Genomic DNA, 12495 nt, shown 5'->3' with positions numbered 1-12495 from the left:
TTCATGTTTTAGATATAATGTTAAATTGTGTTAACTAATGTTCATATAGACTCAGGAGTCAATATATGTAAACATCTTAAAATAACATTTAAGAAAGAGTGTAATACGCAGTAGCAAAAATGGGACAACAGTGACTGAGACTGGGGTCTCTGATGACCTCATGGCTGTGGCATGCCTGGTGCCTGGGAGTGCTCCTGTGCAGGGGTACAAGATGCCTAACTGCTGTGGCAGTGCATTGATCTCAGGCACACAGCTCTTGGGCAGGAAGGAATTCTTTTGCTAGATAACCAGTGTTTCATCAGCTCCCTTCCCTGGTTCCTGCCCACCTTAAAGTAACTTTGAACAGTTGGACTTCCTTAAGAGCTACACAGAGCTCCTAACATTGCACTTTGCAGCTCTGAAAAAAGTTATGTTAATGTCCTAGTCTCTGTAACTTTCCTGTAAATAAAGAATAATGCTTACATACATATATAAAGATTGCTGACATAACTCTTTAGATCTGCATTTCCATCAGAGAAGAGAGCTCCATCTGATCTCAGCTTAATCTTCAAAATCTGTGTTTATAAACCTTTATTTTCTAATACTCCTTTGTCTCTCACTGAACTTGAGAATTTGGTCATGCTGGTCATGGCAAAAGAGGAAGTCCCGCCTTACCTGAGATAAGGTTCTGCCTCACAACCCTGCTGCACGTTAGAATGGCTCCAAAGTAAGCCAGACTTTAACTCATTTAAAGTTGTGTTCAAAAGTTTGATGTTTGTTGTAAAGATTACTGTGATCTCAACCAGGGGATATAATGAATAACTCAGTCAAAATTCAAGATAGCTATTGCACAAACTGAATGTTTTACTGTTGGTGATCCCATTTTTTATTTCCTTGTAAACTCTAACTGTTGCCTGATATTTTGCAGAAGTATACCATAGATTAACTTGAAAAGCCATCACCTATAGGACAGATAATGTAGACCCCAATTAAATAAAAGGGGGTAAATAACTGTAAAACTATAGACATTGAAGCTAAAGCCCAGTACTCTTACTTTATGACTGGTGAGACTGACTTGCTTGATGGTTAAGATCAAACTTAGAGATTGAGATTAAATACAGAGGTCAAGAAAAGTCCATAATATTTGGGTCTTGCCCTCAAAGTCAGCCTGAACCCAGGGAACAAGAGGACTTCTCTAAGGAGGTTTGCAACTCTGGGTCACACAACCTCCTGATCAAGGAGATTGATGAGGCCACTAGAGGAAAAGTCACTCAGTGCAACTGCTGCAGAGGAGGGTCAAGGAAAAAGGGAGACATCCCTGGTGCTTTCAAGGGAAGCCACCTCATCAAGGAGACCCTGCCTAACCAATGGCACTAATGGAGCTAACAAGCTGCTCTTAAGTTCTCTATGACCCCTGTGGGAACTCAGCTGACTCTTTAACAGACAGGAACAGGTCACTTTGACCAGCTTGATCTTAAACACCTAGCAAAACAGTTAAAACCAAAATATAGCCATTCTTGGGCATTTAAAAGAAATAATACTTAAATGTAACTTAAGATGTACACTTGTATTAGCCCACTAGAATAAAGACTAAAAGCTACAAAAGAGATTCTTAGGCAAATGTGCCTGATAACTATCAAGAGAAACTTCCAGAGTCAGAAGATTTAGTCAGTTTGAAGCCTACAGACACAGGTAGGCTTAATCTATGTTTGCTAATAACAGAAGTATAGAGATCTCTACTAAATGTTGTGTTTACATTCCTGATAACCTGGACAATGTTAAAGTTCCCAAATAAAGGCCTTGTCCTCTCCAGCCTTTGCTAGGCCTTGTTATGGGAACAACTTCTCAGTTCTTCCACCCCCTGGTGAGGAATTATTGACTTCTGTCATCTTTATGATATTCATTGGCATGTTCCAGATTCTGCAACATTTATATTGTATCAATCTCATTTCAGTACTCATGTCTTTTTGTTCTTCTCTCATAGAAGCACCCATCCCCAGATGCCTTTACAACCTGTTCTTCCCCAACCGGACTTCTACCATGGACCCCTCAATTGACCCGATTTCTAAAAAGGGAACTCCAAACTGCTTGCCCCACGCTGCCCCCTTTCAGCTCGAAGAAGCCAGATTGGTCATCACCCCCTTTCCCTACAGCAGTGAAGGAGTTCCTAGAATTAGAGGGGTAATGAAGCCAGAATTGGGGACAGGCAGTTAGTGTAGAAATAGGGGATCAGTCAAATCGAGGAAATGAAGTCCATGAAAACCATCTGCCTTTGGAAGTCTGGAAGGAGAATGGAGAGAATGGACTTTTTACATCTCACCTGCAAAACCAACCCCAGTCACTTAGGCAGGAAAGAGAGAGAAGGCTTCGGAAAGAACTGGAGAGCAAAAGATTTTCTTATAAAAACAGAAATGGGGGGATGTAATGTATAAAACTGCTCCCCCGCCCTTTCTGGTGCAGCCATTTTCCCTGCCTCCCAACCACTTGTCAATCTGTGAACATCCTGACTAGCTATTGGTTCATCAGTCAGCTTGCAAGTATCCTTCTCCCATATTGGTCCCCTTTTAGCCCAGTGGAATTCAATTGCTTTACTGTAGCTACCCCGCCATCTTTTCTCATCCTTCTCTGTCCTACATACTTTTCTCTATCCTCCTTGCTTTCACACTCTCTCTAGCACATGCCCTTTCCCTTTCTTTTCTCTTTTCCTCTCATTTTCTCTCTTACCCTGCAAGGAGACACTCTGTTTGCTTAATAAACTCCCTTATGTGAAAAAAAAAGATGTTATTGAAGAAAATGAAGTTATAAATATTTATTTACAAATATAAGTTTACAAAATAGCATACTTGTGTATCAGTTATAACACTGGGATATAACACATTTAAGACTGGTACTATTTCTGAAATATACTTTCCTTGGACAACATGTAAAATATCATTTTTGCCTGCTAGCACAATTTTTAAAAATTGACACAATGAGCCAGGCCTGGGGGCACATGTTTGTAATCCCAGCAGCTCAGGAGGCTAATGCAGAGGGATCATAAGTTCAAAGCCAGACTCAGCAATTTAGTGAGGCCCTAAGCAACTAAGCAAAACTGTCTCAAAATAAAAAATTTTAAAAAGACTGGGGATGTGGTTCAGTGGTTAAGCACCTGTGGGTTCAATCCCTGGCACCAAAATAAATACACAAATAAATAAAAATTTGGGCTGGGGATATAGCTCAGTTGGTAGAGTGCTTGCCTTGCAAGCACAAGGCCCTGAGTTCAATCCCCAGCACTGCAAAAAAAAAAAAAAAAAAAAAAAATTTAAAAAATAAAAATTGATGCAAAGGCATCTTCTGTGTGCTGAGTAGCAAAGGTAAGATTTAAGAGCATACTTTATTTCACTTTGTTTAATTCAATTTGAATTCAAAACCATAGATTTTAAAGTTTTCTTTTTAGATAATACCCACTAAGGAAATTCTTACAAATCATTTTTCTCTATTAAAAAAAGACAAAAAGTTCATTAAGGACTTGAAGAAAATCTGGCTTACTATTGTTTTAATGAGATATGTTACTTTTAATCAAATCTTAAATTTGATGAAAGAAAAATATTATTCAATTTATTCCTTTTGGCATTTGACATTTTCATGATGGCAAAGGAACACTTACTTTTATTTATTTTTTATTTAATTTAATTTTATTTTTTGGTGCCAGAGATTGAACCCAGGGGCACTTAACAACTGAGTCACATCCCCAGTCCTTTTTATTTAGAGACAGGGTCTCACTAAATTGCTTAGGGCCTCACTAAGTTGCTGAGTTTGGCTTTAAACTTTCGATTCTCCTGCCTCAGCCTCCTGAGCCACTGGGATTACAGGAGTACACTGCCACAACCAGCAGGAACACTTATTTAAAAAAAATTTTTTTTTAGTTGTAGATGGACACAATACCATTATTTTATCTATTTTTATGTGATGCTGAGGATTGAACCTGGTACCTCACACATGCCAGGCAAACACTCTACCACTAAGCTACAACCGCAGCCCAGGAATGCTTACTTTGAAACCCTAGGATTCAAGTTACATGGATCAGCAACTTAAAAAAATACAAAGAAAAGAAAAAGCATCAACTTGCCTTTAGATGTCATAATGGTTTTTACACGGAGACACTGGAAAATGCATCCCATGAAAATACCTAAATATCACAACATCCTAGGCTTGCGTGACTGAAAATACCCTTGATAGGAACCTGAAAGGGCAATTCTGCCTAGAATGATGCTACAAATTAACATCACATTTGTCTTCTAAGTGTTTTCTTCCTTAATGCAGTGCTGGGAATCAAACCCAGGGCTTAGCACATGCTAAGCATGTGCTTTACCACTGAGCAGCAACCCCAGTCTCTAAGTGTTTTTAGTGGTGTTTTGTACTTTTAAAAGAAGTGACCTTTTAGTAAAAGATTTTAATCTTCCTCCAAATGGAGATATTCTGAATATTAATTACATTACAAAATACTACAATTATATACTACAAAGTGAAGTTTAAGAAATCACATCTCTTAATTTATATACATTTAGATAATTCAAGTCCACAATTTTTTTCCTGGCTTAAAATGACTTTGGTTTTCTAAGTCATTTTTTTTTTCCAGTTTTCTCTTTTGTTCTGTATCAAGTAGACCCAACTTAAAAATAGAAATAATAACTCTAAAGTGGTACAAAATTTTATAATCGGAAAAAAAGCCCTGAGGATTGTCTTATCCATCCCAGTCATTTTAGAAACAAAAAAACACAGCTGTGTACCTGAAAGGGAGTCCTTTCTCGCCAAAGGTCATCCAGATGTGGGTAAGGAGGGACACCTGAGACGTAAGGGTCAGAGGACCTGTTAGGTAGTAGCTAGCAATGAGCAGTTAAATGTATGGCAAGATCACAGGTTTACTTAAAACTTGTGAGTGTTGTGGTAGCAAGTAGCTACCTTAAGTTACTGAAAGGCAGATTAATTTGTTGCAGATAACCTGTAGAGAAACATCAATACAGAAACCTTGAGGATAAACAGACAACAGTAAAAGAGAAAATGTTGGGGGGGGTGCCTCAAGAAAGAAGGATTTATGGGACAAATTCTTGACAGTTCCCATAAAGGTCAAGATAAAACTAGGAGTTATAGTGCTAAGTGTCTCCTACTAGCTCAAAAGGGGATATTCTTTAGTGGCACAGACACACTAAGGAACTCCTGACCCGACTACTCACCCCAATGCCCACATTAACATGGGATTGACTTGTAGATGAAGTTCCCCTGAATAGGATGGCCACCAGGTCAGGCCACCAGGTCAGTTCCAGAGAGGACCAACTAAGGTCAAAACTCCACCCCTGGGTGAAGGAGGAGTTGAACACCTGATTGGCAAAGAATATTGAAGGTGGTCCCCAACTTTCCTGGTAAACCTCAAACAGTAATAAATTCGGAGACAGCATTGGTTGTCTCCTTTGCCATTCTTTGCTCGGAGATGGCCACTCTCCCGAGAGTGCTCTCTGCTTGAGCCTCACTTTGCTTTTACTGTACTCTACTGTCACTTATAATAAAGTCCTCTTACATGACTTTTGGTGTTTGACTTCAAATTTTCTTTTGCTGGAACACAAGAACTGAGGTTTGGAGTTTCAGTTCCCATTTTTCCTGTGACAAACCCACTAGGGCAAAGGAAGGCCATTGGCTGCAACTTCCTAAAAGGACTTTATTTGTGTATTTTTCGTTTGGTTTTAAAAAACAATTTTTACTGTTTTTTTTTTTTTCCTTGAAAGGAATACACTCATGGCAGTATGTTTCAAAGATGTAGGCATGCAAAGAAGAGATACAAATTATAATCCAAGAAATGCATAAGAATGATAAACACCTATGTTATAATACCGTTTACTCCTAAGGGGAAAAGGAAAGGTGTAATGAGAAATGGATATACAGGGACCTTCAATTGTATTGGTAACATTTTATTTCTTGGGCTAAGTATTGGGTACCTCGATATTCCTTATGCTTTTTCTTTAACACTTTGTATGTCTAAGAGCTGAAGAATTCATGTTTTAATATAAGGAAAAAATGAAAACAAAAAACAAAGAAACAGCTCCAGAAGAAAGGAGATAGCTATTTGCGCCACAACATCCAGCTAGAAATTGATAGCATAGGACTAAAAACTGGTTTTCTGAATCCCATTTTATTGTCTATTAAGGCAATCTTGGGAAAGAAAAGTGGTGATGAGGTATTTTTAAATTTTTTATTTTGTACCAGGGATTGAACCCAGGGGCACTTACCCAGTGAGCCACATTCCCCAGCTTTTTTTATTTTTCATTTTGAGACAGGGTCTTGCTAAGTTGTGTAGGGTCTTGCTAAGTTGCTAAGGCTGGCTTTGAATTTTTGATCCTCCTGCCTCCGCCTCCCGAGCTGCTGGGATTACAGGTGTGCACATCATGCTCTTTCCTTCTTTTTTTAGTTACACATGACAGTAGAGTGTGTTTTGGCAGAATATACATACATAAAATATAACTTCTTCTATTAGGTTCCCACTCTTGTGGTTGTATATAATGTGGAGTTACCCTGGTCGTTTATACAAATACCTGGCTAGAAAAGTTATGACCAATTAATTCTACTGTCTTTCCTATTCCCCTCCCACCTCCCTTCTCTTCGTCACCCTTTGTCTAGTCCAATCTATTTCTATCATTCCCCTCCAGAACCTCCCCTGTTTTGGGTTAGCATCTACAAATCAGAGAGAACATTTGACTTTTGCTTTTTGGGATTGGCTTATTTCACTTAGCATGATATTCTCCAGCTCCATCCATTTACTGGCAAATGCCATAATTTCATTCTTCTTTATGGCTGAGTAATATTCCATTATGTGTATATATACCACATTTTCTTTATCCATTCATCCTTTGAAGGGCACCTAGGTTGTTTCCACAGCTCAGCTATTGTGAGTTGAACTGCTATAACCATGGATGTGGCTATGTTACTGTAGTGTGTTGTTTTTAAGTCCTTTGGGTATAGACTGAGGAGTGGGATAACTGGTTCAAATGGTGGTTCCATTCCAAGTTTTCTAAGGAATCTCTATACTGCTTTCCAGAGTGGCTGCACTAATTTGCAGTCCCACCAACAATGTATGAGAGTACCTTTCTTCCCACATCCTCACCAACACCTATTGTTACTTGTATTCTTTATGGTTGTCATTCTGATAAGTGAGATGGAATCTCAGTGTAGTTTTGATTTGCATTTCTCTAATTACTAGAGATGTTGAACATTTTTTCATATATTTTTTGACCATTCATATTTCTTTTCTGTGAAGTGTTTGTTCAGTTCCTTTGCCCTTCTATTGATTGGGTTATTTATTTTTCTGGTGTTAAGTTGAGTTCTTTGTATATCTTGGCAATTTATGCCTTATCTGAGGTACTGGTGGTAAAGATTTTCTCCCAATCTGTAGGATCTCTGTACATGTTCTTGATTGTTTCCTTTGCTGTGAAGAAGCTTTTCAGTTTGATACCATCCCATGTATTGATTCTTGATTTTATTACTTCTTGCGTGTTAGGAGTCTTATTAAGGAATTTGGTTCCCAAGCTAACATGTTGGAGAATTGGGCCTACTTTTTCTTCTATTAGCTGCAGGTTCTCTGTTCTAGTGCCTAAGTCTTTGATTGACTTTGAGTTTTATGTAGGGTGAGAGATAGGGGTTTAATTTCATTTAGCTACATATGGATTTCCAGTTTTCCCAGCACCATTTGTTGAAGGGGCTATCTTTTCTCCAATGTACATTTATGGCACCTTTGTCTAGGATAAGATAATTATATTTATGTGGGTGCAACTCTGTGTCTTCTGTTCTGTTCCTTTGGTCTTCTTGTCTGTTTTGGTGCTGATACCATGCTGGTTTTGTTACTATAGCTCTGTAGTACAATTTAAGGTCTGTTATTGTGATGCTTCTTGCATCACTTTTTGTGCTAAGGATTGCTTTGGCTATTTGGGGCCTCTTATTTTTCCAAATGAATTTCATGATTGCCTTTTCTATTTCTGTAAAGGAAGTCATTAAAATATTTCTAGGAATTGCATTAAATCTTTATAGTGCTTTAGGAAGTATGGTGATTTTGATAATATTGATTCTGCCCATCCAGGAACATGGGAGATCTTTTCATTTTCTGAGATCTTCTTCAATTTCTTTCTTTAGTGTTCTGTAGTTTTCATTATAGAGGTCTTTCACCTCTTTTGTTGGGTTGATTCCCAAATATTTTTTGAGGCTATCATAAAGGGGATAGTTTTCCTGATTTCTCTTTCAGCTGATATATCTTTGGTTAATAGAAATGCATTTGATTTACTGGTATTGATTTTAAACTCTGCTACTTTGCTGAATTCGTTTATGAGTTTCCTACTAGGAGCTTTCTAGAAGAGGTTTTTTGGTCTTCTAAATATAGAATCATGTTGTTGGCAAATAGGGATAGTTTGAGCTCTTCTTTTTTGTTTGATTGCTCTGGCAAGGGTTTCAAGGACTACGTTGAATAGGAGTGGTGAATGAGCATGCCTGGCTATTTTAACTTTTTAACTGTTAAAACATACCTGGAGCATCTTAAAATTTAGAAAACTTAGCTAAGACGAACAACTTTAGGGTGAGAATTTTGCTGCTGTTTTGAACTACCTACCCTTGAATAAATGGGAGGGGGACAATAAACAGAAGCATGGAATTGAGCAAGTAATCACCTATGCTTGCTCCTTTTCTTATCCTTTGTATTTAATTATGAATATCAAAACATACATTTTTATATTGATTAAATCAATCCACAAATCTTCACAGAGTCATGGGAAGGCTTTCATGAGCAGCACTCTTCGTGTGCTGGTTATAGCTATTGTCTTTGCTTCTTTTTTCTTTCCACTACATTGGACACAGTGCCTCTCTGCCCCTTCATCCTCCCACTCCTGGCCTTTTTTTTTTTTTGGTTCCCCTTGTTAGGTTGCCAGGTTCATGGGTTCCATTATATAAGCTCAGATAGAAAACAGAGACGTAATTCAGGTCCTTCCTAAAGATTAGAGCCCAGAAAAATATGCATGACTTTTTTTTCTCTCCCCCCCCCTCTATTTTTCCCCCTCATCGTTCTCATGCAATGAATAGGAACAGTTTGTGCAGGTCCCCCTGTGCTCATACCCTCTGGTACACAGCTGGTGAATTGTGTCGCCCTCGGCATGTAGTCTGACCTGCATCGCCACCCAGAACTGAGGCCCAGCATATAGCTTCTGTCATGGCTGTGTGCAGAAAACTCACACAACTGAGTATTGAGAGGGAGAAAAATGATAAAAATGCACAAGTATGAAATATCCTAATTCTTTTCTGTACACTCATTTTCTGTATGTATGGGAAAGGTTACAGTTCAATTATCCACTTAACCACAACTTCTAATTAATTAATCAGAGTATTTTGTTGTCCTCCACTTGGAAGAGAAACTGAAATATCACAATTAACCTGTTCTTGGAGACATTTTTTTTTTCTTATTTGTGAACAACCCAAGCAAAACACAAACAAACAAAAAGAAAACCACACACACACATTCTTTCACCTCTATGTAGACTGCTGGAGACTGATAACTTTTAGCATGATAATCCAAAAATGTATCATATGTTCAACCATCAAAAAAAGCTTTAAAAAGCTTAAACTTTTGTGCTCATATTCAACCAAAAAAGTAATATATGTCTTTTTTTTTATATTGGGAATCAAACCCAGAGGTGTTCTACCTCTGAGCTACATCACTAGCCCTTTCTGTCTTATTTTTGAAACAGGGTCTTACTAAGTTGTCAAGGCTGTCCTTGAATTTGTGATCCTCCTGCCTCAGTCTTCCAAATTGCTGGGATTACAAGTGTGCAGCACCATGCCCAAGCATGAAAGACAATATTTTTTAGAATATTTTTAATTATTTGTTTTTTTGGCAGTGCTGGGATGAGACCCAAGACCTTCCATAAGCTAAACAAGTACTCCACCTCTGAGCTACACCCCCTAGAATCTTTTTATTTTACAAACATTTTAGCAAAAGTAAATTTAGCTTTGCCTACACTTAACCGATAAATCTATTCAGTTGAGATATCTTATTCCCTAAGCATTTTGCTCAGGTTTTTGTTACATATCACCTATCCCTGAAGCCCCATCATAGGTTTGGTATTTAAGCAATTTTATTCCTATTAAATTCAAAGAAGCATATGTTTTTAAAATAGGAATTTTTTTCAGTTCCACCACATTTTTTCCATTGTGATATCAAATATCCTATGTTTATTAGGTAAAAAAATATACATTCAATAGGAGAGTTATACCCCTCATTACTGTGACCACTTCATTTTCTGGGCTGAATCCTGTCTTGCTTTCCTTCATTCAGGTATTCATAAATTATCTATTTTCACAAGCTCACTGAAGCCATACCAGCTGTATATTTAGGCGCATATATTCAGCAACTCCGAGATTTTCTTAAGAACATATGAGCTCAATGTTAAGAACCTTCTGCAAAAGAATAGGAGGGAACATTTTATGGTTTCTCTGCTATTATACAAAGTACCACATAATAATAATAACAATTATCTTCTTTCTTTCATTAAGCATCCCACTGAAAATCCATTCATGCTCAAGTGCTTTTGTTAAGTAACATTCACCATTTGTTCTGATTTTTAATACAAAAAGGGTTCGCCATAATTGCAGCCTTACTTCTTGAACTGAGGTTTTAAAATAGATTCAGCATTTGCTGATGTTCATATTTCAGAACACAGAAATAAGTAAAAATAAATGAACTGAAACACCTTTGAAAGATAGCAAATAAATGCCTTCACCTTTGGGTTTTGAATTTAGTTTTCAGTTCTCTTGAGTTTATTCTTTGGTTTTAATAAGAGTCGATGATTATTTTTCAGATGTTTTTTATTACTTTAGTTTTGCCACTAAATAATTTTGCAGTAGCATGTGTACTGCTATTTGGATATGTACTTTAGTAATGATACTACCTCACTAGTAAATGGGCATACTATCCCTTGGACATAGCAAACAATTACTAATTCCCCTCACCTGACAAGATCTTCTGAAGGCTTCCCTTTCCCCCTAAAAACTGGTGAATTGTTTATAGCTGCCTTAGTTGGTTAGTGCAGGAGACAGGTAATACATTTAACTCTCTAAGAGTTCGACTCCTCTTCGTGAATCATATTTCTATTTGAAATAGATATTACTATAAGTGTTCATTTAAATATTTTGTGTTCAAATGAAAAGCCTCCACCCTACATACACCTACACGATCACCTGTTTTTTGCAGTGAAAATTAAAAAGATTAGTCAGTGTTAGAACTGCAACAACATGGACTGGAATTGGACTCTCAGTCCTCACCTCTGTTTTTTTTTTTTTTTTTTTTTGTGGTGCTAGGGATTGAACCCAGGGCTTGTGCTTGCAAGGCAAGCACTCTACCGACTGAGCTATCTCCCCAGCCCTCACATCTGCTTCTTGATCTGGAGACAACAGAGAGCAGGTTCTCTGGGTATGGACTCTTAAGGATGAGAAAAAAAAGCCCTGGCCTAGATTCTCCTGGAAGGTACAGTTGCAAGGATACAATTACACATTTTGTTTAATTTGTTATTAGTATAAGAAGGTAAAATAGAGGATTCCTTAGTTCTCCATAAATAAGAGCACACTGGATTACCATGGGAAGAAATACATATACTCAGTACACTGTAGTTCATGATTGTTAGATGTTCCACATAGACAACATCTAATAGCAGTCAGGATGCTGTGTCTGGTATTATTGGAAACTTTTGGATAATTTTCAGGGATATGCTTAAGAATAATGTTTAGTGTTTCAGCTCAGTGACAGAATGCATGCTTAGTGAGACCTTGGGTTTGATCCCTAGTACCAAAAGAGAGAGAGAGACAGACAGAGAAAGAGAGAGAGAAAACAATACCTCTAGTGGTAGAGAAAGAGGAAAGAAAAAAAGAAGAACCCAGAGACTATTATCTTCATATTAACATGTAGTGAAGTGCTCAGTGTGCATGTAGAAATTTATTTATTTATTTATTTATTTATTTATTTATTTATAAAACACATAGAGAAGGAGGGCTCTCAACTAGAAGCATCAACCCATGTGCTTCATTCATTCATTCAACCTCTACTTATTGAGTCAGATAGTGTGGGTCATTTTTTTTTTTTTGGTTCTTCTTTTTTTTATTTTTTATTTTTTTTTATTATTGTAAACAAATGGGATACATGTTGTTTCTCTGTTTGTACATGGCGTAAAGGCATACCATTTGTGTAAGTGTGGGTCATTTGAATATAGCATTAACTAAAGAACTCAAAAATCCCTGTTGTTCATGGAACTTACATTCCAGAAAGGGGAAGTGAACCATAAGCGAGATAAGTAAAATAAATAGTAGATTAGATAATAAATGCCATGGGCAAAAAAAAAACAATGAAGGAAGATAATAAGTTGTGTGTGGGTGGGGAGGAAAAGGTTGTAATATTCAATAAACTGGTCAGGAAAGACCCTAGTGAGTGACTCGTGTTTTACATAAGATGGCACAGAAAAG

This window comes from Sciurus carolinensis, chromosome X (genome assembly GCF_902686445.1).
Source record: "Sciurus carolinensis chromosome X, mSciCar1.2, whole genome shotgun sequence".
Classification (NCBI taxonomy): Eukaryota; Metazoa; Chordata; class Mammalia; order Rodentia; family Sciuridae; genus Sciurus; species Sciurus carolinensis.
The sequence above is the reverse complement of the archived record's forward strand: the minus strand, read 5'-3'. Positions refer to the sequence as shown.